Genomic DNA, 27,917 nt, shown 5'->3' with positions numbered 1-27,917 from the left:
TGCCGATTTGTATAATATTTTTGACCGGGTTCGGTCAAAATGGGTTCGGCCGAACCCGGTGAAGTTCGGATTCGCTGCGAACCGAACTTTTCCGGAAGTTCGGACCGAAACCGGGTTCGGTTGTCCCGGTTCGCTCATCTCTACTCCAGAGGCAAGCACAGTGTGATCGAGCGTGTACAAGCTACAAAGTTAAGTTGTGCTGGCGACATTGCACAACTCACCAAGGTGAGCTCCATTCATTAAGTTACTCACTATCCTACAAATACCAGAACGATATCACCTTAGAGGAGCGCCGTTTTCTCTCTTTTTTATCCCCCTTTTTATCTTAAGAATTATTTTTACATGGGGGAGCTTCATAGCTACATTTATCAACTTGGGAATAACCCTTTAAACTCTGTGGACAGGTCAGGATCCTGTTTCTTTTAAATGCTGCTGGGGAACCCGCTCGATCCACTATATAAGGCTGCGCTACAGTGCAGCATTTAAAAGAAACAGGATCCTGACCAGTCCATAGAGTTTAAGGCAGCACAGAGTATTTCAGGAGATGAGCGTGCAGATTCAGTGCTGCTGTGAACTCTGCTCTTACCATTACGTAGCTCAGTTGTACCTCTCCTCCACTCCTGTCCTCAATAACACCTTCACATGATTGGCAAGTCACCACGTAATGGTAAGAGCAGAGTTCACAGCAGCACAGAGTATTTCAGGAGAGGAGCGTGCAGATTCTGTACCCGTTGACACAGTACCCGTCAGTGCCACTAACCTGACGGATACAGGTTTTAGCACTAGATACAGCTGCTCTGTATTCAGGATATAAAGCAGCTGTATCTCAAAAAGTAAAAATAATTTTTAATAAAAAGTATTTAGAAAGTTGCACCAAACACACTGATACACTGTTTTATTAAAGAAAAGAAAATAATAAAAAAATTGTATCACCTCTCTTTAAACCCTTAATGACTAAGCTTGTTTGGACCTTAACCACTTCAGGACCCAGCCTGTTTTGGCCTTCAGGACACAGACGATTTTTTCAAATCTGACATGTGTTACTTCATGTGGTAATAACGTTTTAATGCTTTTAGCTATCCAAGCGATTCTGAGATTGTTTTCTCGTGACATGTTGTACTTTATGTTAGTGAAAAAATTTGGTCGATAAGTTCAGTATTTATTTCTGAAAAACACCAAAATGTAGACAAATTAGCCAAAAATGTAAATTTTTCTAAATTTAAACGTATTTGCCGGTAGTAATACCACACAAAATAGTTACTAGTTAACATTTCCCATATGTCTACTTTATGTTTGCATCGTTCTTTGAACGTCCTTTTATTTTTCTAGGACGTTACAAGGCTTAGAACTTTAGCAGCAATTTCTCATATTTTAAAGAAAATTTAAAAAGGCCATTTTTTCAGGGACCAGTCCAGTTCTGAAGTGGCTTTGAGGGCCTTATGTATTAGAAAATCCCCAGACGTCACCCCATTTTGAAAACGGCACCCCTCAAGGTATTCGAATTAGCATTCAATAAGTGTTTTAACCCTTTAGGCGTTACAGGAATTAAAGCAAAGTATCATTTCTAATACATTTTTTTTTTGTAACACAGAAGGTTTTACCAGAGAAATGCAACTCAATATTTATTGCCCATATTCTTCAGTTTTTGCCTCTAGTGTGGTAATGGACTGAAACACAGGCCTCAGAAGCAAAGGACCACCCAGTGGATTTTGGGCCTCCTTTTTTTAGAATATATTTTAGGCACCTTGTCAGATATGAAGAGGTCTTGTGGTGCCAAAACAGTGGAAACACCCCAAAAGTTACCCCATTTTGGAAACTACAACCCTCAAGGATTTATCTAGGTGTATAGTTAGAATTTTAACCACACAGGTTTTTTTGCAGAATTTAGTGGAATTAGGCAGTGAAAATGAAAATCAACTTTTTTTCTGAAAAAGCATAGAAGTTTTAAATTTTTACAAGTAATAAAGGAAAAAAAGAACCACAACATTTGTAAAGCAATGTCTCCCGATTACGACAATACCCCATATGTGGTAATAAACTGCTGATTAGACCCATGGCGGTGCTCAGGAGGGAAGGAGCGCCATTTGGATTTTGGAGCACGGATTTTGCTGGATTGTTTTTCGGTGCCATGCCGCGTTTGCAACGCCCTGGAGGGACCAAAACAGTGGAAACCCCCCAAGTTACCCCATTTTGGAAACACCCCTCAAGCAATTTTTTTTAGGGGTATAGTGAGCATTTAGACCCCACGGGTCTTTTGCAGAATGTATTAGAATTAGGCCGTGAAAATGAATATCACAATTTTTTCCCACTAAAATGTTGATTTTTCTCATTTTCACAAGGGATAAAGGAGAAAAAAACAACCAATCTTTCTAAAGCAATTTCTCCCGAGTACGGAAATAGCCCACATGTGGTCAAAAGTGGTTTTTTTCATTAGAAATGAGTTAACCCTTTCAGGACTGATCCATTTTTTGCTTTCTTTTTGTTTTTCCCTCCCCACGTTCTTAGAGCCATAACTTTTTCTTTTTCGGTCAGTAGAGTAATATGAGGGCTTATTTCTTGCGGGAGGAATTGTAGTTTCTATTGACACCATTTAAAGTACCATAAAATGTACTGGGAAACTGAAAAAAAATTATTTGCGGGCTGATATAGGAAAAAAAACTGATTTCCATTTTTTGGGTTTTAGTTTTTACTGCTTTCGACGTGCGGTAAAAAAGAAAAATACAGCGATTTTGCCAGTTTAAATTATTTAAGTTTTTTACGGTGTTCACCGTGCGAGTTAAATAATGGTATATTGTAATAGTTCGGCCTTTTACGGACGTAGCGATACCAAGTTATTTTTTTTTTACATTACTTTAGAAGAAAAATGGGAAAAGGTGTTTTGTTTTTTTAACTTTAAACTTTTTTCTTTCTCACTACTAATAACTTTAATTCTTCTACACATTTTATTAGTCCCCTTAGGGGACTTGAACCAGCGATCATTGGATCGTGGGTACAATGACTGCAATACTAATGTATTGCAGTATATTGTTATTTTTACAGGCTTCTGTAACCGCACGATCGCTGTTCCTGTCCGTTAGTCCTGTGTGTCAGCTGTAATACACAGCCGACACCCGCAGCGTATGGAGCGGGCTCAGCATGTGAGCCCGCTCCATACATCAACCCCCGCACCATGACGTGCTATTAAGTCATAGTGCGCAAAGGGATTAATGCACAGCGGATGGTGTGAATATTGCAATTTTCCACTGATATGCCATTTTAGTGCATAATATGTTGTGCCCAGTTTGTACCACTGAAGACAAATACCTCATAAAACGTTAAGCGGGTTCAATCGGGTATGGCGATGCCATATATGTGTGCGCAAACTGCTGTTTGTGCACGCTGCATGGCTCAGAATGGAGGGACGCCATTTTGCTTTTGGAGCGCAGATTTTGCTTGGTTAGGCTGGGTTCACACGTGGCGGAATTCCACTTGAATTCCGCTGCGGACACTCCGCAGCGTTAATCCGCAGCGGAGCCGTTTCTCCATTGACTTCCACTTCTATTTAGAAGTGTTCGTTTAGACGAGGCGTAAAATTCCGCTGCGGAGCATAGCCTGCGGAGCGGAATTTAGTGTCTGCAGCATGCTCTGTCTGTTGCGGACCTGTGGCGGACTGGTTGCGGACTCATGGCGGAATTTCTCCATTGACTTCAATGGAGATTCTAAATTCCGCAATGAAGTTCGCAGCTGTCATGCACATGTTATGTGTGCTGCGGATGCGTCTTGCTTTTTTGACATGACATTTCTTCATTCTGGCTGGACCTATGTATTTCTAGGTCTACAGCCAGACTGAGGAAGTCAATGGGGCTCCCGTAATTACGGGAGCGTTGCTAGGCGACGTCAGTAAATAGTCACTGTCCAGGGTGCTGAAAGAGTTAAGCGATCGGCAGTAACTGTTTCTGCACCCTGGACAGTGACTACCGATCCCAATATACAGCAACCTGTCAAAAAAATAGAAGTTCATACTTACCGAGAACTCCCTGCTTCTGTCTCCAGTCCGGTTTCCGAGGATGACGTTTCAGTCTAAGTGACGGCTGCAGCCAAACACAGGCTGCAGCGGTCACATGGACTGCCGCGTCATCCAGGGAGGTCGGGCTGGATGCCGAAAGAGGGACGCGTCACTAAGACAACGGCCGGTAAGTATGAAATTTGTTTATTTTCACTAGGGAAAGTGCTGGCCCTTCTCTCTATCCTGCACTGATAGAGAGAAGGAAAGCACTTTTCCCGCAGTCCGCAACAGCTAGTCCGCATCAATTTACTGCACATTTTGGGCAGATCCGCCGCAGAATCTGCAACGCAGATTCTGTGCGGCATTGATGCGGACAGTTGCGGAGGAAATCCGCCACGTGGGGCCATGCCCTAATAGTTCTGTTTGGGATTTTGCTGGTATTTCAGTTTATAATGTGGGGGCATTGTTAATCTGTGCGGAGAACATCCGGGCATAATACGAGGGTATAATAATGCAGTAAATAAATAATAATTCATAGAAGTGTGGCCGTTGTCGATCTGATAAATGGCGCCTGATCTTATCCACTGTTGGAACACTCTGCACATTTTGCATCGGCATATTCTGAGAGCCAGAACTTTTTTATTTTTTCACCACCGGAGCTGTGTGAGGGCTTATTTGTTGTGGGGCAATTTGTACTTTTCATTGGTACCATTTTGGGGTACATGCAATGTTTTTGATCATCTTCTATTCAATTTCTTTGCAAGCCAGGTGACCATAAACAAGCAATTCTGACAATGTTTTTTAGTTTATTTTTTGCGGCGTTCACCGTGTGCTATAAATGACAATTTTACTTTATTCTCTTTTTTCTTTAATCACTTTTTTATAAAATAAATTATTTTTTTGTGTCACCATATTCTGAGAGCCATAACTTTTTTTATTTTTCAGTCAAAATAGTTGTGTACGGGCTGTTTTTTTGCGGGACGGGTTGTAGTTTTTATTCGTACTATTTTCGGGAACATGCGACTTTTTGATTATCTATTTTGGAAGGGGTGGTGACCAGAAAATAGCGAGTTTTTTATTGATTTTTTTTTGGGGTGTTCATCGAGCGAGAAAAATAACATTATAGTTTTATAGTTGGGGTCGTTATGAACGCGGTGATACCAGATATGTGTACTTTTTTTAACGTGTTCATTTTTTTCCTATAATTAAATTCTTATTATAGGAAAAAAGCAGTGTGTGTTTATATAACTTATAACTTTTATTTTTACACTTTTTTTTAAAACATTTTTATTACTGTTTTTTTATTTTTTCACATGTCCCACTACGGGACATTTAGACTTGCAGCTTTGATCGCTACTAGAGTATATTACACTAGCTACGTAGTGTAATGTATTCTAACTGTCATTGTGATGTGACAGTCGCACTGACAGGAAGACTCGGTGGACCGGCCGGGGGCTGCTCCTCCGAGGCTTCCGTACATGTCAAACCGGAGGTCATTGTCTGGCCTCCGATTGCCATGACAAGCATCGGCTGCCCCCACAATCACTTTGTGGGGGCTGCCGATGTGCTTCAAACCCCTTAAATGTGGCAAACGCAATCTGTCGCGGCATTTATGGGTTAATTGCCGAAATTAGCGGCGATGGTACGCTGACAGGCAAGACTGGAGTGTCAGCTGTCGGGGACAGCTGACCTCCCGGTTCCCGGACACTGTCCGTTAGGACAGTGTGCGTTGGGAACTACTCCACAACTGTACATCCTGATGCGGGAAGCAAGCCCTCTACAGGGCGTACAGTTGCGGCGCAGCGCGTGAAGAGGTTAATGACCAAGCCAGATTTGTCAAATCTGGTATGTCTGAATTTATCAAAGAATAACTCTGCAATAGTTTTGCATATCCAAGGAATTCTGACATTGTTTTTTCGTCACATGTTGTACTTTATTTTAGTGGTAAAAGTAGACTGATACGATTTGCGTAAATTAATGAAAGAATACAAAAATGTATGACATTTTGTAAAAATTAACATTTTTCCCTATTTGGAACTTGCAATATGTCACATATGTGTACTTACATACTGTACATTTTTTTAAATTAAATATATATTTCCATCTCTTTACTCTATTTTGGCAGCAATTTTGAAAAAATAAAATACATTTTGAACAATTTAGAAGAATTATAGATGTAATAATAATTTTATACATTTTGTTTTCCTGCTCCAAGACAGGTTTTCAGGGCCTCATAGGGGTCAGAATGACGGAAACCCCCACAAATGACCCCATTTTTAAAACTTTACCTCTTAAGGTATTTATCTAGGGGTTGTAGTGAGTATTTTGACCCCACAGTTTTTTGTAAGAACTCATGCAAAGCAGGTGAAAAAAAAATAAAATTCCACTTTTTCCACCAACGTGTTATTGTAAAGACAGATTTATTTGTAAAGCGAACATGAGAATGAAGAAACACACCCCAAAATCTATCACCCTGTTTCTCCTATTTTCATAAATACCCCCATTGCGGCCCTAATACACTTGCCTGAATACACGGCAGGGCCCAAAAGGAAGGGAGCACCTGGAGGCTTTCAGGACACATATTTTGCTTGAAAATGTTTTAGTCCCCACCGCATATTTGTAGAGGCTTTGAGCTGCCAGACTGATAGAAACTCCTCATAAATGAACCCATTTAGAAAACTAGACCCCCTTAAGGTATTTATCTAAGGGTGTAGAGAGCATTTTGACCCCACAGTTTTTTGCTAAATTTAATGTAAAGCAGGTGGAAAAAAATAAAATTCCACTTTTTCCACAAATGTGTCATTGTAAAGACAGATTTCTTTGTAAAGCGAACATGAGAATGAAGAAACACACCCCAAAATCCATCACCCTGTTTCTCCTGTTTTCAAAAGTACCCTCATTGTGGCCCTAAAACGCTGCCTGGACGCATGGCAGGGCCCAAAAGGAAGGGAGCACATGGAGGCTTTCAGGGCACAATTGAATAAATTCTCGGCCCCATATCATGCATTTAGAGGCATTGAGCTGCCTGAACAAAAAAAAAACACCAAGAAATGACCCCATTTTAAAACTAGACCCCTAAAGGTATTCATCTAGTGGTGTAGTGAGCATGCAAAAGAGAAGTGAAGCTGTGTATTCATAACGGATGCATGTCGCTATAGACGTATTTGCCTGTACTTATGACCATATCTTGCTAAAGAAGCAGTTGTCCCTCATCTGTGCCATTATGATGTCATTGTGGACAGAATTCTGTCCTAATATAAAATCAGTCAGAGAGGAAAAAATAAACTATACTGGAGTGACGGGCAATATCTTCAAAAAAAAAGGGAGGAAAATGTATCCAACTATGTTGCAAACTCGAGTCTGTTCACTGAACACCTGCGCGGCTGTCATGACAAGGTTTTTTTTTTTTCAGTGACTGGTTGTACAACGTCTCTTTAGCTCCATCAATCCCTATATGAGGGATGAACGTGCCAAGTGACGCGGTACACCATAACAGGCCCCTGCCCGGCAAGGTAGGAACCGCTATGTGCACAAAACAACCAACGGTTAAAGTATATATAAAGGGGCAGTGTCCAAAGCCATCTATAGGAACAGTAAGGGTATGTTCACACAGGCGATTTTCAGCCGTTTTTCGAGCCATAAATGCCCCAAAAAACGGCTAAACATGCGGGGGCTGAACGCCTCCAACGTTCCGTTCCCACGGGGCGTATTTTACGCGCCCGTTTTTAAAGACGGCCGCGTAAAATAAAGCCTCGTAAAAAGAAGTGCATGTCACTTCTTGAGCCGTTTTTGGAGCCGTTTTTCATTGACTCAATAGAAAAACAGCTCCAAGAACGGCCGTAAAAAACGCCGCAAAAAACGCAAGTTGCTTAAAAAACAGCTGAAAATCAGGAGCTGTTTTGGCTTGAAAACAGCTCCGTATTTTCAGACGTTTTTTTTAAGCGTGTGAATATACCCTAAAGGATCCCCAAAATGATGTCAGTATTTCCAGAAGCATTGTCGTGTGCAGGAGGTCCTGCGAAAACCCAAATGTAGTAAAGCCCATAGTGTATTGATTAGGAACAGCTTGATTATTAGTGATCCTCCAAATAAAAAAAAAAGATCATGCCCGTATCACCAATTAGAAATATTAATAAAAATAACAGCTTTGTTCAAAAGAAACAAAATGATCTAAAATATGAAAGGGTTAAAATATTTTCTGAATAAATAAACTCTACTACCTCTCCCAAAATAATTCCTCCCCACTTGGAAAGCTCACAAACTAAAATGAAAATATAAATTAAAATTTAGTTGAAATGGGCACATCGGGCAGTAGAAGCGACTATCCCTCCTCCTTCCATGCTTACTGGAAATCCGGCACCTTTTTTTGGGGATATCTTTGCGTCTCGGTGGAAGGGACGGGGTGAAGAAAATGGCGCTCTGAAAGACTTTGCACATCGTCAGACTTGTAGGGTTATGCAGGGTCATTGGAGTAAAATAGGAGACGCTCAATAACCTCCTCCTGGAACTGGAGGAAGGTGAGCGTTCCTTGTGTTTTTTTATAAAGTATAAACCCATTATAGGTAGTGATCTGAATTAGGTAGATTGCTACCTTTTTGTACCAGGCCCTGGTCTTCCGCTTCACTAAATACAGTTGAAGCATCTGGTCCGACAGATCTACACCCCCATGAATATATTGTACTCTGTCACACAGACAGGCCTACGCTTTTCCACGATGGCCCCCTCTCTCTAACAGCCACCGTGGTGCCTGGATGCATAGTGGACAACATATAGATGTCCTTCTTCTCATTCCACTTTACTACAAGTAACTGCTCGCTTACCAGTGTGAATGACGCCCCCCTTTCCACACGTCTGGACACCAATTGCTTTGGGAATCCCACTCTGTTTTTATGGACTGTTTAGCAGGCCCCTGTATTTGCAGCATGGAGGGATTTAAAAAGGGGGACACTGCTATAAAATTATTAGTGTAGACATGGTACCCTTGGTGCAGGAATGGCACCATTAGGTCCCACACAATTTTGCCGGATGTGCCAATTGTCTCTGGGCAGCCTGGGGGATTAATTTGGCGGTCTTTGCCTTCATAGATCAAGAAACCACAGGTGTAACCTGTTGTGCTCTAGCACACTTTATATAGTTTAACGCCATATTTTGCACTTTTGGAGGGGATGAACTGCCGGAATGAAAGACGGTCTTTGTAGCTAATCAGGGATTCATCCACCGATAAATTTTGATCTGGGGTGTAGAATTTGACGAAAGATTCTTGTAGGAGGGAAATTAAAGGCCTCAATTTATTAAGGCGACCGTAGCTTGGTTAATTTCTTTGGGGGACTTGGGAGGTATCTGTAAAATGCATGAAGCGCATTATAGATTCATATCGGTATCGGGACATAACTGCTGCAAATACAGGGGTAGTGTGGACAGCTCTTGATGCCCAGTAGGAGCGGATAGTTGTTTTTTTGACCAACCCCATATTTAGATTAGGCCTAAAAAAAAATTAAGCTCAGGGACACTAGTAGGGGTCCATGATGAGTAGATGGATGTGGGTTTCTGTGCAATAAACTGTCTTGCATAGATATATGTCTATTGGACAATTAACTCCAGGACTTGGTCACTGACAAATATGTGGAAGAAGTTCAAAGGGGTATAATTAGCAACATCCACATTTATTCCTGGGATTGCTGACAGTTGCGGGACCTGGAGGTAAATTAAATTGCAGGATCCCAGAACATGGGAGGCCCTGCACCACTTGACCCTGCACCGGGGATTTGACAGCAACAATTGATTCCACCACCATAGGGCCTGGGGTCCAGAGGTAGAAGTATAACTTGAGCCGTCACTGTCTGAAAAAAGTTCCACCTCTGAAGCAGTCGGTGTGGCTGCCTGAACTGCCGGAGCATAGCAAGGTGTACGCTTGCTCCACAGTAAACCTTCTCTGAGCCATTATTTAGTTAGAACTGTAACCATTAGGCTACTACGTTTTTTTACGTTTTATGTCTAAAAAACATTTTCTTTGTTTTTTGGTATTTTTTTTCAAACTAAGAAAAAAAAAAAAAGTTTATCACTAGGTAGATAAATAGATTCCTAAATCCAGCGCCAAAAAATATATGTAAAACTGGCTGATCACTTGTGCTCACACAGGGGATGAGGGGGCACAAATGGGGTGATCAGGGGGCACAGACATGAAAAGTTTGTGTTTTTTTTCACTTTACTTCATTTGTACAGCTCAGGATTTGGTTATAGTGTCTCTCTCTTCACTCACAGATCAACTACAGTGAGGGGAGAGGAAGACAGCCAATGTCCTTGTTGTATTTTCTAAACAGACTTACATAGATCACTGCAGGGACCACTCAGATTGATCCCTGGCTGTTACTATTTGCCATATGCTGCCACAGGCAGCATTGGCAATATACAAACGGCGCATACCGTTATCAGGGACAGGGTGGTGGGCGGGCGAGGGTCTAATAGGTGCTGGCCCTTATTTTTACTATTTCTCTCTTTTCTCACAGAATATATTCTTAATATAAAACTTTTGACATGTCATAGTGATATGTCAGACTTTTTAATCGGTGGGGGGTCTGAGCACTGAGACCCCCACCGATCGCTAAAGTGAAGCGGCAAAAGCACTCGATTGAATGCTAAGCCGCTTCGTTTCTGATCGTCATTCCTCGGAGTGGTACACCACTTGCTCGGCTTTTCAAGAAGAGCAGATCAGAAACTAAGCGGCACAGCGGTCCTTCTGCCACTTTGTTATAGCGATCCATGGGGGTCTCAGTGCTCGGACCCCCACCGTTCAAAACTTCTGACATTTCACTATGACATGTCAGAAGTTTTTTAGTAGTTTAGTTACACTTCAACCCCTTCCCGCCGGATCACGTATATTAACGTCATTAAAACCGGTGTCTTACCGCATTTTGACGTTACTGTACATCATGGAGATGAAGCTGGCTCAGGAGCTGAGCCAGCAACATCACCGCCGGGTGACAGCTGTATGTTACAGCTGGCACCCTGAGGTATCGGCCAGGACCGGAGCTGGCCTCCGATCCGACCGATTAACCCCTCACATGCTGCGTTCAATAGAGATCGCAGCATGTGAGGAGTTTATAGCCACCGACACCCCAGCAACGTGATCGCTGGGTTGCCGGTGGCTGCAAAGGCGATCGGAGGGCTAATGCTTACCTCCCGATCAGCCTGTAACGGAATCCTCCTATGCCTCGTCGTCGGCGGGGCCCAGGAGGCTTCCGGTACCATCGGCAAGATGGCGCCGCCTTAGCTTCCGGCTCAGAAGCGGAGCTGGCGTCATCAGCAGTGGGTGTCCACTGTATGTTACAGCGGACACCCCGATCTATCACCAGGAACCGGAGCTAGCTCCGATTCCTGGCATTAACCCCTTCGATGCAGCGATCCATTGTGATCGCTGCATCCTAGAGGTTTGTAGAAAATCGGCAGCCTTGCCATGCGATGGCAAGGCTGGCGACTGTTACTATGGCAACAGGAGCCCTAACAATGGGCTCATGTCTGCCATTACGTAAGCTGATTAGGCCCCGCCCAGAGGCGGAGCCTGATCGGCTTGCTGTCAGTGAACAACTGACAGTTCCAATACATTGCACTACATAGGTAGTGCAATGTATTAGAACATCAAACAAACAGTTGGACATTCAAGTCCCCTAGTGGGACTAAAGAAAAGTGTAAAAAAAAAGTGTAAAAAAGTAAAAATAAAAGTTGTAAAACATACAATAAAAGTTTAAAATAATAACACAAAACACAATCGCCCTTTTTCACTTATCAAGTCATTTATTATAGAAAAAAATAATAAAGCCATACATATTTGGTATCGCTGCGACCGTAACGACCTGAACTATAAAAATATTATGTTATTTATCCAGCGCAGTGAACGCCGTAAAAAAAAAACCTCAAGAACACTGCCATAATTACTGGTCACTGTCTTCCAAAAATTGAAATAAAAAGTGATCAAAAAGTCGCATGTATCCAAAAATGGTACCGATAAAATCTATACCTCGTCTCGCAAAAAACAGCTGCATCGACGAAAAAATGTAAAAGTTATGGCTCTCACAACTTGGCGACAGAAAAAATACATTCTCTTTCCAAAAGTAATTTTATTGTGCAAAAAGTTATAAAAAAAGTTCTATAAATTTGGTATCGCCGGAATCGTACTGACCCGCAGAATGAAGGTAACATGTAGTTTATAACGCATGTTGAACGCTGTATAAAAAAAAAACAACTAAAAAACTATGGCAGAATTTCTTTTTTTTTTGTCACCTTGCTTCCCAAAAAAGGATAACAAGTGATCAAAAAGTTGATTGTACCCCAATATGTACCAATAAAAGCTACAGCTCGTCCCGTAAAAAAAGAGCCCTCATACCACTACGTCTATGAAAAAATAAAATAAGTTAAGGCTCCAATGATTCAGGAAAGAAAATTATCCAGTTGTGCCGGCCCGAGGGGAACATTTCTTCTGTTTCAAAAGGCGATGTATCAAGGCACTAAAATTAGGGAACCAGGAAGGGGAGGGCCCAAACATATCTGCTGGAAGCGACGGTGCCCGTATTATACCAGGACAACACTTTCCCGGCAAAATTCCCCAAACTGCAAAGATGCGGAGTGTGGACCAAAAGGGGCATAAGGAAGGACATTTATCAGTGCGACACCGGCCTGTGCAGAAAGGATCGATCACAGCGTAATACACATCTATGGATCATTTTATTATTTTTTTTACCTTATTATTATACCACCTGACTATGCCCCTAATGTACTCTGCCCAGCTCAGATGTGCCCCACATTATAAACGGAAACAACAGTGATACTCCAAACAAAACTATTACCAAGCAAATTCCACGCTCCAAAACCCAAATGGCGCTCCCACCCATCTGAGCCCTACAGTGTGCCCAAACAGCAGTTTACTTCCACATATATGGCATCACCATACCCGGGAGAACCCTTTTAACAATTTTTGGGTGTGTGTCCCCAGTGGCACAAGCTGGGCACGACATATTTGACACTGAATTGGCATATCTAGGGAAAAATTTAAATTTGTACCTTCCGCAGCGCGATCGTTTATGGAAAAGACACGTGGGGTGAAAATGCTCACTACACCTCTTAATAAATGCCTTGAGGGGTGCAGTTTCCAAAATGGGGTCACTTCTCAGGGGTTTCTTTTATTATTTCACATCAAAGCCTCTGCAGTTGTGAACCAATACTTTATATGTCGCCAAATTAGGCCTCAATTTTACATGGTACTCTTTCACTCCTGAGCCCTGTCGAATGTCCAGGCAAAAGATTAGGGCCACATGTAGGGTGATTCTAAAACAGGGAAACACCGCATAATAATTGAGAGCTGTCTTGTTATGGTGGCACAAGCTGGGCACCACATATTGGCGTATCTAAGGAAAAATTACCATTTTCATTCTCCACATCGTGTGCACACGAATTTCTGCAAAACACCTGTGGGGTTAACATGCTCACTACACCCCTAGGTGAATACCTTGAGGGTGTTGTTTCCAAAATGGGGTCACTTCTGGGGGGGATACACTGTTTTGGTCCCACAGGGACTTTGCAAATGCAACATAGCGCCCAGAAACCAAACCAAATGCAGCAAAATCTCTACACCAAAAGCAACTGGCGCTCCTTCCCTTCTGAGCCCTGCCGTGTGCCCAGACAGCATTTTATGACCACGTGTGGGGTATTGCCGTACTCCAGAGACGTTGCTTTACAAACGTTGGGGTTCTTTTTTTCCTTTATTTGTTGAGAAAATTAAAAATTTGGAGCTAAAGCTACGTCTTATTGAAGAAAAAGGATTTTTTTTGTTTTCACTGCCCAATTCTAATAAAATCTATGAAACACCTATGGGGGCAAAATGCTCACTACACCCCTAGATGGATTCCTCAAGGGGTGTAGTTTTCTCAATGGAGTCACTTTTTTGGCGTTTTCACTGTTTTGGTACCTCAGGGGCTTTGCAAATGCGACATGGCCTGCGCAAACCATTCCTGCTAAATTTGAGCTCCAAAAGCCAAATAGCGCTCTTTCCCTTCTAAGCTCCGCTGTGTGTCCAAACATCCGTTTATAACCACATGTGGGGTATTGTTTTACTCGGGAGAAATTGCTTTACAAATGTTGTGGTGCTTTTTCTCCTTTAGTCCTCGTGGAAATTAGAAAAAATTAGCTAAACCTACATTATCTTTGAAAGAATGAAGATTTTTATTTTCACGGCCTACTTCCAATAATTTCTGCAAAAAACCTGCGGGGTCAAAATGCTCACTATACCCCTAGATAATTTCCTCAAGGGGTGTAGTTTCCCAAATGGGGTCACTTTTGGTGGATTTCCACTGTTTTGGCACCGAAAGAGCCCTTGAAACCTGACATGGTGCCTAAAATATTTTCTAATAAAAAGGAGGCCCCAAAATCCACTGGGTGCTCCTTTGCTTCTGAGGCCTGTGTTTCAGTCCATTACCGCACTAGGGCCACATGTGGGATATTTCTAAAAATTGCAGAATCTGGGCAATAAATATTGAGTTGCGTTTCTCTGGTAAAAACTTCTGTGTTACAAAAAAAATAGATTAAAAATGAATTTCTGCAAAAAAAAATGAAATTTGAAAATTTGCTCTTGCTACCGCCCAGCCTCTTCCTGACTTCATGGAAGTCACCCTCTGTAACTTTCCATAATTCTCATAGTAGTGAATGGCAGTTACGGAAGCAGCGTAGCATGCGAGCTACGCTGCTTCCGTAACTACCATTCGGTTCTATGGGACTTACGGAAACAGTGTAACTCAGCAAACTATGCTTTTTTTTGTAACTCCCGACATTGAAGTCAGGAAATGGCCGGGAGGCAGCGAGAAAGAGGTAGAACATGGTTTAGGGGGCCCCGTTCTTAAGATAGGTGCGGGTCCCAGAGGTGGGACCCCTTTGGCCACTTTTGACCTTCCTGACAGAGCCACATTTTTCAAATCTGACATGTTTGACTTTATGTGGTAATAACTTCGGAATGCTTTTACATATCCAAGGGATTCTGAGACTGTTTTGTCATGACACATTGGACTTTATATTACTGGCAAAATTTGCTCCATACATTCAGTATTTAATTGTGAAAAACACCAAAATTTAGCGAAAAATTGCAAAAATGAGCATTTTTCTAAATTTAAATGTATCTGCTTGTACGACAGGCATTTATACCACACAAAATAGTTGCTAATTAACATCCCCCATATGTCTACTTTAGATTGGCATTGTTCTTCTGAACATCCTTTTACTTTTCTAGGACGTTACAAGTAGAGATGAGCGAACCGGGACAACCGAACCCGGTTTCGGTCCGAACTTCCGGTAAAGTTCGGTTCGCAGCGAATCCGAACTTCACCGGGTTCGGCCGAACCCGTTTTGACCGAACCCGGTCAAAAACATTATACAAATCGGGAGCCACTTATCTCTATCAATCACTGATAGAGAAAAGAGGCTGCTGATTAAAAATAAAATAAAAAGCATTTCATACGTACCCGGTCGTTGTCTTGTTGACGAGTCCCTCTTCTTCCTCCAGTCCGACCTTTTCTGACGCGGCAGCCTGTGATTGGCTGCAGAGGCCTCTGCAGCCTGTGATTGGCTGCAGAGGCCGCGGCAGCCTGTGATTGGCTGCAGCGCTCACAAGGCTGCATCGTCATCAAGGAATGTCGGGCCGGATGTCGAGAGGGACGCGTCACCAAGGCAACGGCCAGGAGACCGGACTGGAGGAAGCAGAAAGTTCTCGGTAAGTATGAACGTCTTTTTTTTTACAGGTACTGTGATCGGTAGTCACTGTCCAGGGTACTGAAACAGTTACTGCCGATCAGTTAACTCTTTCAGCACCCTGAACAGTGACTATTTAGTGTATGTGCACACACACTAATTACGTCCGTAAATGACGGACGTATTTCGGCCGCAAGTACCGGACCGAACACAGTGCAGGGAGCCGGGCTCCTAGCATCATACTTATGTACGATGCTAGGAGTCCCTGCCTCTCTGCAGGACAACTGTCCCGTACTGTAATCATGTTTTCAGTACGGGACAGTAGTTCCACGGAGAGGCAGGGACTCCTAGCATCGTACATAAATATGATGCTAGGAGCCCGGCTCCCTGCAGGGTGTTCGGTCCGGTACTTGCGGCCGAAATACGTCCGTCAATTACGGACGTAATTAGTGTGTGTGCACATACCCTTACTGACGTCGCCTAGCAACGCTGCCGTAATGACGGGTGCACACCTGTAGCCACCCATCATTACGGGGCCTCATGCACACGACCATAAAAACACCCGTTATCACGGGTCGTAATTACGACCCGAAATAGCGGGCCCATAGACTTCTGTTAGCCACGGGTACCTTCCCGTTTTCTCACGGGAAGGTGCCCGTGCCGTTAAAAAGATAGAACATGTTCTATTTTTTTATTTTACGGGCCGTGCTCGTAATTACGACTCGTAAGTACGAGCACGGCCGGCCGGCCACGGGCAGCTGGCCGCTTTTGCGAACCGTGCTGTCATTATAATTATAGCAGCACGGCCCGTAAAATAGAACATGTTCTATTTTTTTAACGGCACGGGCACCTTCCCGTGAGAATACGGAAAGGTACCCGTGGGTAACAGAAGTCTATGAGCCCGTTATTGCGGGTCGTAATTACGACCCGCAATAACGGGTGTTTTTACGGTCGTGTGCATGATGGGAGCACGGCTCGGAAAAACGAACGGCTGCCCGTGCTCATCTCCTGAAATAATCTGTGCTGCCTTAAACTCTGTGGACAGGTCAGGATCCTGTTTCTTTTAAATGCTGCTAGGGAACCCGCTCGATCCACTATATAAGGCTACGCTACAGTGCAGCATTTAAAAGAAACAGGATCCTGACCTGTCCACAGAGTTTAAGGCAGCACAGAGTATTTCAGGAGATGAGCGTGCAGATTCAGTGCTGTTGTGAACTCTGCTCTTACCATTACGTAGCTCTCAGTCTGTTATCTCTCCTCCACTCCTGTCCTCAAGAACACCTTCACATGATTGGCAAGTCACCACGTAATGGTAAGAGCAGAGTTCACAGCAGCACAGAGTATTTCAGGAGATGAGCGTGCGGATCTTGTGCGTGGTGGTGACTTGCCAATCATGTGAACGTGTTATAGAGGACAGGAGTGGAGGAGATGTAACAGACTGAGCTACGTAATGGTAAGAACAGAGTTCACAGCAGCACAGAGTATTTCAGGAGAGGAGCGTGCAGATTCAGTGCTGCTGTGAACTCTGCTCTTACCATTACGTAGCTCAGTCTGTTACCTCTCCTCCACTCCTGTCCTCAATAACACCTTCACGTGATTGGCAAGTCACCACCCCGCACAAGATCCGCACGCTCATCTCCTGAAATACTCTGTGCTGCTGTGAACTCTGCTCTTACCATTACGTGGTGACTTGCCAATCATGTGAAGGTGTTCTGGAGGACAGGAGTGGAGGAGAGGTAACAGACTGAGAGCTACGTAATGGTAAGAGCAGAGTTCGCAGCAGCACTGAATCTGCACGCTCATCTCCTGAAATACTCTGTGCTGCCTTAAACTCTATGGACAGGTCAGGATCCTGTTTCTTTTAAATGCTGCACTGTAGCGCAGCCGTATATAGTGGATCGAGCGGGTTCCCCAGCAGCATTTAAAAGAAACCGTGTTTGTGTATGTGTGTGTTTGTGTATATATGTGTGTTTGGGTATGTGACTTTGTCTGTTTTTGTTTTTATATGTGTGTGTGTATATATGGGTGTGTTTGTGTATATGTGTTTTGTGTATATGTTTGTGTATATATGGGTGTATTTGTGTATATGTTTGTGTGTAGATGTTTGTGTGTGTTTTTGTATATGTGTATATGTGTGTATATGGGTGTGTGTTTGTGTGTATATATGGGTGTGTTTGTGTATATGTGTTTGTGTATATGGGTGTGTGTTTGTGTGTATATATGGGTGTGTTTGTGTATATGTGTTTGTGTATATGTGTGTTTGGGTATGTGTGTTTTTGTTTGTATATGTGTTCGTGTATGTGTGTATAACTGTGTGTGTGTGTGTTTGGATATGTGTGTTTTTGTTTGTATATGTGTGAGTTCGTGTATATGTGTGTGTTTGTCTGTTTATGTGTGTGTGTATATCTTGTTGTGTTTGTGTATATATGTGTGTGTCTGTGTATGGTTGTTTGTTTGTGTGTGCGTGTATATATGTGTGTAGGTGAGTAGAAGTATTGGTATTGTTCACATTGATAACTGTTTTTTTATGTTGTTGCAGATTTTGATGTACCGATTGGACTACATCTACGATTCGTTGGACTACTGCGTAGATCTGCGTTTTTTCAAATTTTAATAAAATGGTTAACGAGGGTTTTGTTGGGGATTTCTTATTTCAATAAAAAAGAATTGTCTTTGTGTTTTTTTTTTCAAACTTTATTAGTGCCTAGATAATGGCAGTTGGCTGATTGACAGCGTCCATTATTAAGGCGGTACTTAGTGTTAGCCGGTGCAGAGGCTAGCACTAACCACCCATTATTACCCCGGTACCCACCACCACCAGGGGTGCCGGGAAGAGCTTGGTACGATCCAGTACCCAACCATCTGTTGTGATGGTCGGGTACTGGGGCGGCCGTAGGCTGGTATTATGAGGCTGGGAAGGGCCAAAATCAGTGGACCTTCCCACCCTTGTAATGCTAGGCTGCTGCTGCTGTGTTGTATCGGGCTGGTTATAAAAATGGGGGGGACCCCCACGTCGTTTTTTTTTGGAATTTAACAAATTTAGCAATAGACGGGTCCCCCACATTTTTAATAACCAGCCATATACAAGGCTGCAGCAGTCTGGCATTACATGGGTGGGAAGGGCCACTGGTTTTGTCCATTCCCAGGCTAATAACACTGTGTTGTATGTGGCTGGTTATGATAAATTGGGTGGAACCCCATGTCTTTTTTAAAAAAAAAATGTAAATAAATAAATAATTTAAAAAAATGACGTGGGGTCCCCCCCCACTTTTATAACCAGCCAGATACAACACAGCAGCAGCAGCCTAGCATTACAAGGGTGGGAAGGTCCACTGTTTTTGGCCCTTCCCAGCCTCATAATACCAGCCTGCGGCCGCCCCAGGGCCCGACCATCACAACAGATGGTCGGGTACTGGATGGTACCTGGCTCTTCCCGGCACCCCTGGTGGTTTTGGGTACCGGGGTAATAATGGTGGTTAGTGTTAGCCTCTGCACCGGCTAACACTAAGCCTCGCATTAGTAATGGATGTTGTCACTCAGACAGCGGCCATTACTAAAGTGGTAATAATAAAATTTGAAAAGAAAAAGACAAAGATATAGATAAAATATTTTATTGAAATAAAGCACCCCCAACACAACCCTCATTAACCATTTTATTGTAGAAAAAAAACCGTCATCGAAGTAGTCCTCGAAACCGACGTAGTCCAAACACCAAACCTGTAAAAAAATAAAATAATGAAATAAAACATGTTGTAGGCTTAGATTCAGTTTAATGTGTGATACTGACTGTTATACCATGTATAGAAGCCTGCCGCGAAGTTGACTTAGATACAGGGCGCCAGCAGACAGTATCATACATGGCCATACAGACATATATACATGCAAACTATCATACATACATGCATACACACACACACATGAAAACATACATACATACAAACAAACATGCAAAGATACATACATACATATATACAAGCATGCACAAATATACATGCAAACATAAATACATGCAAACATAATTACATACATGCACATATATAAACATACATGCAAACATACATGCAAAAATAAAAACATGCAAACATACATACATGCACATATATACATACATACATGACAACATACATACAAACATACATGACAACATACATACATGCAAACATACATACATGCAAACATACATACACACATGCAAACATATATACATGCAAATATACATACAAACATGCACATGTATACATACATGCCAACATACATGCAAACATACATGCACATATATACATACATACATGACAACATACATACATGCAAATATACATACATACACACATGCACATATATACATACCAACATACATGCACATATATACATACATGACAACATACATACATACATGACAACATACATACATATATATATATATATATACACACATGCAAATATACATACATTCATGCAAACATACATGCAAACATACATACAAATATACATACACACATGCACATATATACATACATGACTACATACATACATACATACATGACAACATACATGCAAAAATACATACATGCAAATATATACATGCAAATATACATACAAACATGCACATATATACATACATGCCAACATACATGCAAACATACATGCACAGATATACATACATACATACATGCCAACATACATACATGCCAAAAAATAATAATAATACGTTCATACTTACTTTCCTCCTGTCCGGCCTCCAGCGATGACGTTTCATTCATGTCGCCGCTGCAGCCTGTGATTGGCTGCAGAGGCGGTCACGTGGGATGAAGCGTCATCCTGACGTGCGTGACCGCCACTACAGCCTGTGATTGGCTGCAGCGGCGAAAGGGATGAAACGTCATCGCTGGAGGCCGGACAGGAGGAAAGTAAGTACGAACGTATAATTTTTATTTTTTTATTACATTTAAATGGTATTTTCCGCGCGCCGAGCATGTACTGTGAAGGTTGCTGAAAGAGTTAGTGCAGCCCATTAACTCTATCAGCACCCTGGACAGTAGCATGCTCGGCGCACGTAAGTGACAGGTTCGGTCAGAACTAGTTCGGTCCGAACCGAACTTTTTTGTGAAATTCGGCGAACTAGCCGAACCGAACTTTTGATAAGTTCGCTCATCTCTAGTTACAAGGTTAGAACTTTAGCAGCAATTTCTCACATTTTCAAGAAAATTTAAAAAGGCTATTTATACAGGGGCCAGTTCAGATGTGAAGTGGGTTTGAGTCCCTCATATATTAGAAACCTTCAATAAGTCATCCTATTTTAAAAACTTCACCCCTCAAAGTATTCGAAATAGCATTTAGAAAGTTTCTTAACCCTTTAGACGTTTCACAGGAATTAAAGCAAAATAGAGGTGACATTTACAAATTTCATGTTTTTTTTCAGAAAGTATTACCAGAAAAATGCAACTCAATATTTATTGCCCAGGTTCTGCAGAGTTAGAAAATATCCCACATGTGGCCCTAGCGTGGATTCTTTGGGCCTTCTTTTTGTTAGAATATATTTTAGGCACCATGTTTGAAGGGCACCACTAAAAGTGACCCCATTTGGGAAACTACATCCACCAAAGAAATTATCTAGGGGTATAGTGGGCATTTTGACCCCACAGGTTTATTGCAGAAATTATTGGAAGTAGGTGATGAAAATGAAAATCTACATTTTTTCAAAGAAAATGTAGGTTTAGCTAATTTTTTCTCATTTACACAAGGACTAAAGGAGAAAAGGCACTGCAAAATTTGTAAAGCAATTTCTCCAGAATAAAACAATGTGGTTGAAAATGGCTGTTTGGACACAGCAGGGCTTAGAAGGGAAAGAGCGCCATTTGGCTTTTGGAGCTCAAATTTAGCAGGAATGATTTGCAGAGGCCATGTCACATTTGCAAAGCCCCTGAGGGACCAAAACAGTGAAAACACCCAAAAACTAACTCTATTTAGGAAACTACACCCCTTGAGGAATTCATCTACGGGTGTAGTGAGCATTTTGACCCCACAAGTTTTTCATAGAATTTATTAGAATTGGGCAGTGAAAATAAAAAGACATAGATTTAGCTCAAAATTTTTCATTTTCTCAACAAATAAAGGAAAAAAAGAACCCCAACATTTCTAAAGCAATTTCTTCCGAGTATGGCAATACCCCATTTGTGGTCATAAACTGCTCTTTGGGCACACAGTAGGGCTCACAAGGGAAGGAGCGGCATTTGGATTTTGAAATGCAGATTTTGCTGGATTGGTTTCTGGTCGCTATGTCGCATTTGCAAAGCCCCTGTGGGTCCAAAACAGTGGAAACCCCCCCAGAAGTGATCCCATTTTGGCAACTACACCTCTCAAGGTATTCAGCTAGTGGTGAAGTGAGCATGTTAACCCTGCCGGTGTTTTGCAAAAATTAGTGTGCACTCGATGTTTCAGAGTGAAAATGGGATTTTTTTCTATAGATATGCCAATATGTGGTGCCCAGCTTGTGCCACTATAACAAGACAGCTCTCTAATTAACCCCTTCCCGACATTTGACGTATCCATACGCCAAAGTTGGGTAGGGGAAGTATGGAACGAGTTCACAGAGTGAACCCGCTCCATACGATGCCAGTGTTTGCTGTATGTTACAGAGTAAAGAGCGGCATCTCGCTCGAGTCCGATCCCGCTCGTTTATCTCGTTAAATGCTGCGGTCAATAGCAACCGCAGCATTTAACTCATTAGAAAGAGGGGGGCGACCCCCTCTAACAGCTCATTGCGCCCCCCGCAACGCAATCGCGCGGGGGTGGGGCGATGGTTTCTATGGCTGCCTGGGGGCCTAATGAAGGCCCCCAGGTCCGCCGTCTTTGTGCATCTATTGAGCCCTTACATAAGTACTTACATTAGTATTGCAGTATATTGTGCAAGCGATCTGACGATCGCTGGTTGAAGTCACCTAGGGGGACTAATAAAAAAAAGTAAAAATGAGTTAAACAAAGTTTTTTTTTTTATGTAAAAAAAAAAGAAAAAAATTAAAAGTGCAAAAAAAAAACATTTCCCCATTTTCCCCCTAGACAGAGGCGTAGCTAGTTTCTCCTGCACTCGGGGCAAAGATTCACCTTGGCGCCCCCCCCCCCCCAAACTCTTTCCCGACATCTCCTTCCCACTCACAATGTTTGCTTAATCAACCAATCAATGAGGTGTAACTTTTTTTTCACTTTTATTTTAATGTAACTGGAGCATAAAGCCATTTGTACATTTTACAAGCAGTATAGTTCTATGTGCGGTCCTTGTTTTGCGGATCCGTGATATGAAGCCGTATAAATGGCAACGGTTGTGTGCTTGAGGCCTTGGGCCTCATGCCCACTTCAGTTTTTTTCATCAGGGTGCTATCCGTTGTTTGAACTGATAGCACCCTGACAAATTTATTTCAATAGGTCCATGCACACTTCCATTGTTTTAACTCAATCGTGCCGCCGTTCCCTCAAAAATAGGGCAGGTCCTACTTCTGCCCGTTTTTGACGGAACAGTCTCTGCATTTGCATTGATTTGGTCCGTGAAACAACGGACTGTACACGGAAGCCATCCGTGTGAGGTCCGTGATTCACGGAAACCGTCATTAGCGGCAGTACAACGGCCGACGGAAGTGTGCATGAGGCTATACAGTCAAATCCTTCCTCCCCACTAAAACAGATTATACAGAATCCCCTCACCCAACTTATTTATATGCATACTCACACACCTCCGACACAAAAACGATTTATAAACACACTCACACACCTCCACACACACCTCCACACACACACACACCTCCACACAAACGCACACACACACACACACACACACACACCTCCACACACACACACACCTCCACACACACAAACCTCCACACACACAGTTCCACACACACACCTCCACACACACACCTCCACACACACACACACGCACACACCTCCACACACACACACACACACACACACACACACACACCTCCACACACACACACACACACCTCCACACACACCTCCACACACACCTCCACACACACTTCCACACACACCTCTATACACACACACATACACAAACACACACCCCCAAACACCTCCAAACACCTCCACACACACACCTCCACACACACACAGACACACACCTCCACACACACACACACACACACACACACACACACCTCCACAAACACACAACTCCACACACCTCCACACACCTCCACTCACACACACACACCTCCACACCTCCACACACACACACACACACACACCTCCACACACCTCCACACACACACACACACACACACAACTCCATACACACACACTTCCACACACACACCTCCACAGACACACACACACACACACACACAAACACACCTCCACACACCTTTACACACCTCCACACACAGCTCCACACACACCTCCATACACACACACCTCCACACATACCTCCACACACACACACACACACACACACACACACACCTCCACACACAAACACCTCTACACACACACACACACACACACACACACACACAGAAACCTCCACAAACACACAACTCCACATACACACACACACCTCCACTCACACACACCTCTGCACACAAACACCTCCACACACAAACACCTACACACACACACACACCTCCACACACTTCCACACACACCTCCACAAACACATACACATACCTCCATACACACACATACACACACCTCCATACACACACTTCCACACACCTCCACACACACACCTCAACACACTCACACACACACACACACACACGCGCGCGCGCGCGCGTGCGCGACACACACACACCTCCACACACACACACACTCACCTCCACACACACCTCGACACGCACAAACACACCTCCACAGACACACACACACACCTCCACCACAGATACACCTCCACCCACACACACACACACACACACACAACTCCACACACACACTTCCACACACACACCTCCACACACAAACACACATGCACACCTCCACACACCTCCACACACCTCCACACACACACACACACACACACACACCTCCACAAGCACACAACTCCACACACACACCTCCCCACAAACACACACCTTCACTCACACACACCTCCACACACACACACACACACACACACACCTCCACACGCACACGCACACACACACATACACACACGCGCGCGACACACACACCTCCACACACACACACAATTATACACACCTCCACACACACACAGACACACGCACGCACACACCTCCACACACACACACACACCTCCCCACACATACCTACACACACACATACGCACACACACACACACACACCTCCACACACACACCTACACACAGACATACACACACACACACACCTCCACACACACACACACACACACACACACACCTCTACTCACACCTCCACACACACCTCCACACACACCTCCCCCTACTTGCACATACACAGCTGTACTTATCAGTTCGGAGCTCCGTAGTGGGATCTTCATGTTATGAGGGGTCACACGTTGCAGGCAGGAGAATAGCTGTGGATAAGACTGCTCCTCCCCATCCCTCTCTTCCTCCATCCTCCCTGCTTGTCTGTCTGCTAGCTGGAGCTGAACACTTCAATGGTGTTCTCCTCACAGGCAGAGTGTATGGCTGGCTGCATTATATGACGTCACATGTGACGTATAATGCAGCTGCCCGGAGCACACACACACACGCTCTGCCTGTGCAGGAGAACATCGTGCATACATTACACAGCTCCCACTCCTGTCCCATGTGCTGCCCATGGCACTAAATGTCTATGGGGGTATCGGCCCGGAGGGCACATGCCTCCACTCCCCTGGTCGGCGCCCCCCCTTCCTTCCGTTGTAGTTGCATCTGGGACACATGCCCCGCCTGCCCCCCCTAGCTACGCCCTTGCCCTAGAGCATAGTAAAAAAAAAAAAAAACTTAATTGGTATCGCCGCGTCCGTAAAAGTCTGAACTATTACAATATATCATTATTTAACCCGCACGGTGAACGCCAGAGCCTCTATTTTTTTGGTCAACTAATCTCCCACAAAAAATGAAATAAAACGTGATCAAAACGTTGCATGTACACCAAAATGGTATTATTAAAAACTACAGCTTATCCCGCAAAAAATAAGCCCTCATACCACTTAATCGACGGAAAAATAAAAAAGTTACGGCTCTCGGAATTTGGCGACACAAAATACATTTTATTTTTTACACTTAGGTTTTTACTTGTAAAAGTAGTAAAATATAGAAAAAACTATATATATTTGGTATCGCCGTAATCGTATTGACCCAAAAAATAAAGTTAACATGTTGTTTTAATTGCACAGTGAATTCCGTCAAAAAAACTACGCACAAAAAACCATGGAGGAATCGCTGTTTTTTTCATTTTCTACCCCACAAATAACTTTTTTTCCCATTTTCTACTTCATTATATAGCACAATAAATGATGCAACGGAAACCTACAACTCGTCCCGCAAAAATCAAGCCCTCATAGGACTATATCGACGGAAAAAACGAAAATGAAAATCTGAAAAAAGGGCTGCGGCGGGGAGGGGTTAATATGCTGTGTTTCCCGGTTTTAGAAACACCCTACATGCAGTGGCGTAACTACCGCGGTAGCAGCAGTAGCGGCTGCTACGGGGCCCGGGGCTTGAGGGGGCCCGTGCCGCCAGCCGACACGCCCTCCCAAATGCCCGGTGGCGCCGCTAGCAGCCGTTATGGCTGCTACAGGGGTAGCACCGCTACTGTGGGGCCCGCGCCAACGAGCCTTACACAGGCACTCTCATGCCTGTAGGTGTCGCTAGCACCGGAGGGGGCCCCGGTGCTAGCGGCAGCCAAATACATGTATTAGCACTGAATGGCCGGGCATGTTCCGTGCCTGACCATCCAGTGCCTTACAATGACACTGATTGGCTAGCGGCGCGATGACATCATCGCGCCGCTTCCATGCTTGGAAGGTGCTGATTGGCGGGGCAAGTCATTCTGCCCCGCCAATCAGCGTCATTGGAGGACGCTCGTTCAGCTCCTGCAGACATGCTCAGAAGAGAGCATGTCTGCATCGCCAGTGAACAGCGTGGGAACCAGAGAATGTGAGTATGTCAACTTTATATATTTTTTTCCTCATAAAAATGTGAATGGCATTATCTATAGTGGGGGGGGGGGGTCTATCTACAGGGGGGGTCGTCTTTATGTGGGCTATTATATATAGGGGGGTCTATATGTGGGGCAGTAGCTACAGGGGGGTCTATATGTGGGGGTGGGGGCCACTATATACAGGGGGGTCTATATGTGGGCCACTATATACAGGGGGGGGTCTATATGTGGGGCACTAGCTACAGGGGAGGTCTGTATGTGGGGATGTGGGCCACTATCTACAGGGGGGTCTATATGTGGGGCAGTATATGTGAGACACTATACAGGGGTGGGCTATATGTAGAGCACTATCTATAGGGGAGCTATTTTTTAGGGTACTTTCTATAGGGGTGGGCTATGTGTGGGACACTATATACAGGGGTGGGTTACCTGTGGGGCACTAGCAACAGGGTGGCTATATGTAGTGCGCAGTCTACAGGGGTGGGCTATATGTGGGACAATATCTACAGAGGTGGGCTATACGTGGAGCACTAACTATAGGGGAAGCTATATGTAGGGCAGCACGGTGGCTCAGTGGTTAGCACTATTGCCTTGCAGCTCTGGAGTCCATATGTGGGCACTATCTACAGGGGCTTCTATGTAGGTCACTATCTACAGGGGGCATGTTGTGTGTGTGAGACAGTTATATTTAGAGGTGTTGAGAATTTTAACTTTGTTTACAGGTGCAGAAATGTTTTAAAAGTGAGAAGCTGAAGACATCTAAACGGAAAACTGCAGAAATGGGTCATGGCCGGGAGAAATCCATCATAGATGTCTGAACCGGAGTGAGAAGAAAAGAACTAGAATCTGAGACGTCACCGGTGAGTCACTTAATGTAAATGTTTATTCTGCCTCTAATCAGTATTGTAGTCACTGTATGATCTGCAGCGAGATGATGGTGGTATGATTTTTTTTTGTGAAACCGCATCTCCCAGCATATCCTTATCATTGTTTCGGCCATGCTGGGAGCTGTAGTTTTACGCCGTACAAACCTATGCGCAGTGGCGTAACTACCGCTATAGCAGCCGTAGCGACTTCTACGGGGCCTGCAGCATGAGGGGGCCCGTGC

Source organism: Rhinoderma darwinii (assembly GCF_050947455.1).
Source record: "Rhinoderma darwinii isolate aRhiDar2 chromosome 5 unlocalized genomic scaffold, aRhiDar2.hap1 SUPER_5_unloc_22, whole genome shotgun sequence".
NCBI lineage: Eukaryota > Metazoa > Chordata > Amphibia > Anura > Rhinodermatidae > Rhinoderma > Rhinoderma darwinii.
Note: the sequence above shows the minus strand (reverse complement) of the source record.